The sequence below is a fragment of the Simochromis diagramma genome, unplaced genomic scaffold (assembly GCF_900408965.1).
Source record: "Simochromis diagramma unplaced genomic scaffold, fSimDia1.1 OVJJ01000571.1, whole genome shotgun sequence".
Taxonomy (NCBI): Eukaryota; Metazoa; Chordata; class Actinopteri; order Cichliformes; family Cichlidae; genus Simochromis; species Simochromis diagramma.
Window position 1 is genome coordinate 3,578,562 of NW_024386885.1, and position 7,768 is coordinate 3,586,329.

General features: G+C 40.7%; 1 protein-coding gene across 1 annotated transcript in view; it reads left to right on the forward strand.

Moving 5' to 3' along the window:
• Positions 1–7,768, forward strand: part of LOC120734646 (protein NLRC3-like) — a 54,935-nt gene that overhangs the window by 20,087 nt on the left and 27,080 nt on the right. The window lies entirely within an intron of this gene.

Below are 7,768 nucleotides of genomic sequence, written 5' to 3' on the forward strand. Positions count from 1 at the left end.
AGATTTGTTTTAACTCAAATTTTAGATTATTTTCTTAACCATGAATTGGGCTGTCTAGGTTCAGCATTTACAGTAATTTAATCTTATCACAAATCTTGCTTTTCAGATTGAGTGGCTGTAACCTTTCAGGGAGAAGCTGTGAAGTTCTGTCTGCTCTCAACTTCCAGTCCTCTAGTCTCCAAGAGCTGGACCTGAGTAACAATGACCTGCGGGATTCAGGAGTGAGGCTTTTCTCTGCAGGACTGAAAAATCCACATTGTAAACTGGAATTTCTCAGGTCAGGAATCAGCCATAAAACATTAAATGTATTAATATTTAAACAGCTACCCATCACATAATTGTCAAATTATTTTTGTTTAACCTTTTGCGTAGTGTTAGACTCTGGGTACTGTATACTTTTTTCATATTTCATATTTTTGCATGTTTAAAAAGTGAATTCATTCACCGTCCATTTAGAGAATTTAGGGCTATTTTGTGCTCGTGATATACTAATTCCCTTTCATTGCTATGAATGATAGATTAAGGAAAAACTGCAGGAAATGCAAAAAAGACCATAAGAAATTGAGAATAGTTACAAGTACCTGGGAATCCCACAGGCAAATGTGGCTTCCAGGAAAGCTGCAACCACAAGTTCTGAGCAGTCAGCCGAATGGGAAGAACAAGATCTGGACAATCAATACCTATGCCCTTCCCCACTGGTGAGATCATCAGTTGGCTAAAGGAGGCGATAGAAAAAGCAGATGAAGACAGTCATAGTGATAGATGTAGCTGGGTGATAGTAATATGAGAAACCTGAAAAATACGACGGGCTGTGAGATGAGCTCAAAAAGATGTCGAGGGTGAAGGAAACAGTGGTTCTCTTGGTAACTGGAGCAGCGAGGGCAGTGACCTCCAAACTGGGCGAGTGGCTCCAGCAGATCCCAGGAATGACGTCTGAGATCTGCGTCCAGAAGAGTGCAGTCCTAGGAACAGCAAAGATACTGTGCAGAACCCTCATGGCCTTATCACTGTGAAAGACAAAGCTGGCACCGCTGATTAACAATGGGCAAAAAAATCCAACTAATTATATCTCATTATGTGTTCTCAATTGCTGCTGCTATAAATAAAGCTAACATTAACTGAATGCGTGGAATGGGTGCGTGGCATTCAAGCTCAAAAAAAAGAAAAAACAACAACACAGCAACAACAAAAAAGTGTTCACACGTTGTTCTGTCTGCAGTCTGTCAGGCTGTCTGATCACAGAGGAAGGCTGTACGTCTCTGGCCTCAGCTCTGAGCTCCAACCCCTCCCATCTGAGAGAGCTGGACCTGAGTTACAATCATCCAGGTGATTCGGGAATGAAGCTGCTGTCGGCTGGACTGAAGGATCCAGGCTGGAGACTGGACACTCTCAGGTATGGAGAGAATGTCTGATAGAGGAGGATGAATTTTAATTTCCTCAGGGAATGATAGAGTTCTCTGATTCTCTCCCTTTCACATATATTCTACATGTGAATCAAAGGAACATGTGTTTCGTTCAGCCTGCTATCCCACAGCTTCCCATCCAGTGTGATACTCAGCCTTTCAGCCTTAACTGGAGAGCAGTCTTCTGGTCGAGTCAGTGCTAAATCAGCTGTCGGCCTTCTTCACGTAGTTACTGGGTCTTACAGACAGACGCATCAAACAAACAGACATTTTATCTTCTAAAAGGATTCAGTGTTTCTTTTGATAATAAAAGCCTAAGCACCAAATGAGCAATACATATTTAGCCCTTCTACTTCTCAACATCTGGGGCTCCAACTTATCTCTCGACTCAGTCCTGAGTCCTCCTCACCCGACCCCAACCAGCAATGGCATCTGATAGTTTGGTGGCACGTGTTCGTCCTTTACTGCCGTTGTTATCAATCTGTTTATAAGAGTCCTCAAACATGAGATCTGACAACATCAATCCCAGAAAATTCTTTCATCTCATGTGACAGTTTCCATAATCCTTCCGGTGCCCTGGTAACTGACCCGTCCAGAGCTGTATAATTTGAAATATACATACAACAAGCCAACCCAAGCATTGGACACACCCAATGTGTCCAATTTTTTGCCAAAAGCATAACTAAAGCTATCCTGATCTGGATTGTCATAACTGACGTTGACATCAACTTTTCTGACAGTCCAGCTATTGCATTCTTGGTCAGGTTAGCCAATTTCTGAACATTGTAATGAACATAATTAATACGGCTAAAATCCTTATTGGGTGTTATGCAAAGTACTATAGACTCAAACCCGTTAACTGTTGGGTTTGCCAATTTATAAGTAAGTAAAGTGTACTTATTAAGCGCTTTTTGTAGGCAGGCCGTCACAAAGAGCTGAACATGAAGGTAAAAATAAACAGAACGCTAAGTATCCAAACTCTCTGTGAATGGTACTCATGGACAAGGCCCATTTAATCAATGGCCCTTGATCAGTGGTTGTTGATCAATGGGGATGAGAATTTGCATAATTATGATACTGACCTCCCAGCCCATTGTTCCTTCAGTGGGCTGGTTTCAGTCATTATGCAAATTTACTGTTTATAAGATTGAAACCTGCAGTCAGCTGAGACTGAAGACATCACCTGATGATGACGAAACGTTTCTCCCACAAAACGCTACGTCCAGATGAACAGAATCAACTTTTGGAGATTTACTTACCTGGATGATTGAGAAATGCATCAAGAAGAACACTAAGTAACAAAACAGACAATATAAACAATACAAAAGGTTAAAGGTAAATAAAAAGGTAAAAGAAATGAAAGCGATCAACAGAAGGCTTTGAATGAATTTTTATTCATCTGGAACTCCTTTCTGTATCCCTGTTGATTTATATATGCTGATAATTTTGTCTAATATGGACCGTCTATTCCAATTTTTGGACTGATGTACCTTTTGTCTTATAACTCTTACTGGCAGTCCCAACCTGACCATTGAGCAAGACACTGACCAGGCACTGGGCAATACCAAAACAAATCAGCCTTTATATCAAAGATCTGGAACAATTTGGCCACAAAGTAAAATTCATGGTGCCGTCAGGGCGTACGTCCTCTACTTTGGTATCCAGATTTCGATATAAACAACAGGCTCTGCTTACCTTTATTTTGAAGGCTTTCTGTGAGCTGAACCGAAACCAGTTGAAAAACTCCGTCAGGGTCGCCACTTTGTTGTGTTCATTTTTCTTTCTTAAGGAAGGAGAACGACTATCTTTGGAAAGATTTTATTGGCTTCAGCAGTTGAAGTTACAAGTTATTGCGTGCTGGACCTCAATGTGAACACGCGGTCTGCTTCACAAATAGGATGGCCCTGTAAGCATGCAATACAGTTTTATACCGCGATGTGGTGCTCCTACCGTCTCCCCTGCGGGTCTTCTCCACTCCGTCCATGTCTGACCTTGTCCTACCATCTGCTCCTTTCCTGGAAAAAAGGAAAAACACCTCCGTAGCCTAACCTTGTTGCACTAATATTATCCAGCAATTCTTAGCCTCTTATTTTCTACTGATTATCTAAATCTGGGACATTGTGTTCGGACTCTCTCAGCCCAGAAAAAATATCCCCCTGACTCTAACTCCACAATTGATGTGTAAGCATGTTTGCAAGCTCTACATGTCAGTCTTAATAATTCAATTTTAGAATATTGCTGAATTAATGCGTTTGGCCCTTATTACATGGAGTGCCACATTTGTATGAGCACAATAGGAATGTGTATAAACCATAAAGCAAAAGCAGCTTTATTTAATCCTTTTTCATCCTAACACTATCAGTCTGTGTATGAGAGCCATGTAATGTCCATGTGTGCATGCTGACTGTGCTGCTCTGACCCCCCTCCTCCTTTCAGGGTGCAGCCTGCTGGAGAACAATGGTTGACACCAGGTCTGAGCAAGTGTAAGTGTGTTTTTAATGGGATTCATGAAAACAAAGCAGCACACATTCACATCTCTGATCCATCATCTCTTCAATCAATGAACAGATGATGGATCAATAACTGCAGCTGGATTGTGTTTGTTCTCTCCATCAGATTCCTGTCAACTCACAATCGACACAAACACAGTGAACACAAAGCTCCAACTGTCCAACAACAACAGGATGGTGACACATGTGGAGCAGGTTCAGTCGTATCCTGATCATCCAGACAGATTCGATGTTCGTCCCCAGCTGCTGTGCACAAATGGTCTGACTGGTCGCTGTTACTGGGAGGTCAAATGGGAAGGACTGGTTGATATATCAGTGAGTTACAGAAGAATCAGAAGGAAAGGAGAGACGTACAACTGTGTTTTTGGATACAACAATCAGTCCTGGAGTCTGGACTGCATTAAAGATGGTCCTGATGCTGTCTGTCACAATAACAATCGAGCATCCATCTCCTCCTCCTCCTCCTCCTCCTCCTCCGTCTCTAAGAGAGTAGCAGTGTATGTGGACTGTCCTGCTGGCACTCTGTCCTTCTACAGAGTCTCTGACACTCTGATCCACCTCCACACCTTCAACACCACATTCACTGATACTCTTTATCCTGGGTTTTGGTTAGAAAGTGGTGCCTCAGTGTGTCTGTGCTGAGTGTAAAGAGGGTCGTCCTGTTAGAGAAACACTGACTGTTGAACAGTTCAGTCTGTACATGTCTGTCTCTTTCACTCACAAACGATTTTCGATTCTTTTTTTTATTTAGTTTATTGCACCTTTTTCCAATTTATGTAGTTACTACGGACTTAATGCATACATATTATTACAATTTGGGATGTAATGGTTGTATTGATGTATAGCAACTTGAAAACTAACTTACCTTAAATATGTTTATTTGCAATCTCGAGATTTGCCGCAGCTTGAATTACTTTCTACTGAGTTGTAGCAGCGCATTTTCATGTGGTGTTCTCTGTGTGTTTGAACCAAGTTATGTAATGTTTGCATAATTTGAGTTATTATATATTATGTCATGGACATGTATATGCATGCATGCATGTGTAGGTTTATCATATTAGATATTGTTTGAGTTTATATTAGTTGAACCACTGCTGGTGTGACATATATTTAGTCTAATGGCAACATATGTTACTACAGACTGCTGGCAACACTGAGCATTGAGGTGACAATAAACTAGCTGACTGTGACAGCCTCTTGTCCTCCGTCCTGTATTCTGACCGATACACCATCTTGTTAGCAGCTGAACCTAAAAGAACCAGCCCTCGCCTACTACTTACATATGGTGTCCAATGTGTGCCAAAATTGGGCCGGGCTGGAAACACCTAAACATTTATTAAAAGTGCTATAATTTTTTTACTTTTTCACTTTAGAAACAGAAATTTTTGCACAGGTGATCTTTATATGTTCATTACTGAATTTCTGGATTAAAATCTGAACTAAAGCATATTTTTAAAAGGTTTTTATGCTGGAAAAAATAAATAAATTAGGTGAGGAAAAAATCTATTTAATGTTTCTGTGTTCCAGCCTCGGTAACTTTGACACAGTAACATCAGCTGCAATTTTTACATCTCTGATGAAATCTCACAATTTTATTTATACAGCGCCAAATCACACAAACAGTCACCTCAAGGTGCTTTATATTGTAAGGTCGACCCTACAATAACACATACAGAGAAAAACCCAACAATCAATGACCCCCTATGAGCAAGCAATAAAAAGTGTGATTAATGCAGAGAGGTCTATTAACACCTAGTGAGTGAGAAAGGCTGAAGGCTCTGCCTCCCATTCTACTTTAAATACTCGAGGAACAACAAGTAGGCCTGCAGAGCGAGAGCGAAGCGCTCTAATAGGGTGATATGGTACTACAAGGTCATTAAGATAAGATGGGGCCTGATTATTTAAGACCTTGTATGTGAGGAGCAGGATTTTGAATTCTGGATTTAACAGGAAGCCAATGAAGGGAAGCCAAAACAGGAGAAATCTGCTCTCTCTTTCTAGTCCCTGTCAGGACTCTTGCTGCAGCATTTTGGATTAGCTGAAGGCTTTTCAGGGAGTTTTCAGGACTTCCTGATAATAATGAATTACAGTCGTCCAGCCTGGAAGTAATAAATGCATGAACTAGTTTTTCAGCGTCACTCTGAGACAGGATATTTCTAACTTTAGAGATGTTGCACAAATGGAAGAACGCAGTCTTACATATTTGTTTAATATGTGCGTTGAAGGACATGTCCTGGTCAAAAATGACTCCAAGGTTCCTCACAGTGTTACTGGAGGCCAAGGTAATGCCATCCAGAGTAAGAATCTGCTTAGATACCATATTTCTAAGCTTTTCAGGGCCGAGTACAATAACCTCAGTTTGATCTGAATTAAGAAGCAGAAAGTTAGCGGCCATCCAGGTCTTTATGTCTTTAAGACATTCCTGCAGTTTAACTCATTGGTGTGTGTTATCTGGCTTCATGGACAGATAGAGCTGGGTGTCATCTGCATAGCAGTGTAAATGTACGCTATGTCTTCTAATGATGCTGCCTAAGGGAAGCATGTATAATGTAAACAGAATTGGTCCTAGCACTGAACCCTGTGGAACTCCATAATTAACCTCAGTGTGTGAAGAGGACTCTCCATTTACATACACAAACTGGAGTCTATTAGATAGATATGATACAAACCACTGCAGTGCAGTACCTGTAATACCTACAGCATGTTCTAATCGCTCTAATAGGATATTATGGATGCAAAATCACACGGATTGTGCTGTTGTTTGTTTTTTAATACGATGGCCTGAACACAGGAGGTGTCTGACTAAGCAAAGATTAATCTGATCCCATTTCTACCTGTCTCTACTGTTTCAACTGTAACTGTCAGGATATATATTTATTCCAGCTCTCGTAGGGCAAATGAATGACTCAGACTTGTCAAATGTTCTTTGATTTGATGCACAATATGAAGTTCACAATTTTCTTACAAATAAAACTCTAATGACAAACATGAACAGCTGTGCTTGTTTCTGAGACATGAGTTTTTGAGTGTGTTCATACTTAGACAGTGTGCATCTGTCTGCTGAAACTGTGATGGTGAACCTGAGGTGATGGTCAACAAAGGCAAATATATATAAATATAAAACAATATTGAAGTAATGTCTTTACCCCCTGCAGCGTGTGGACGCTGTGCACGCAATCACCTTATTCACTGTAGTAAACGTGCACCGCTAGCTCACGTGACTGACTGTCTCCATGGTTACATCGTATATTATTAGCTATGTAAACAGCTTCCAAAGATGCCGCCATAGCTCTCTGCAGCTGTAACACTTTCACACTTTGCAAATCATTTCACGTTTTTGATAGTTATGAAGACAGAATATGTTTTTAAGGTCATGCTAGGCTGTTGCTATGGTGGTTGCTGTGGACTTGGGTGGACCGCGTCCGATTCCTGTTATTAGCTGTTGCTGTTTAATTTTTTACATTGTTACCATGTCATGAATAAGGTTCACCTGCTGGGGTTTGATGGCTCAGCTGGACAATACAGTCAAAGTTCATTCATCATATGCAGGAATCCTAGTTGGATTTTTGTTTTCACTCATATTTTTAAACCAAATATTGAAAACAACTGTGACAGACTGGATACCTGGTCAGGTGTACATTACCTTTCACTCAAGCATCCCAGGACAGAGCCCTGCCCCACCATGAGCCTGGGTGGATACGTGGTTATAATATAAAAGGACTGATACTGAATATGAATATGTCATGAAAATCGAATTATAATATGAATTCCTGGGTGTTTGTTATATCCAGCAAGAGTAATATTGATTACATATGTGTGAAACCCTAACCCTAGCTCAACAGACCACAGTGCCCT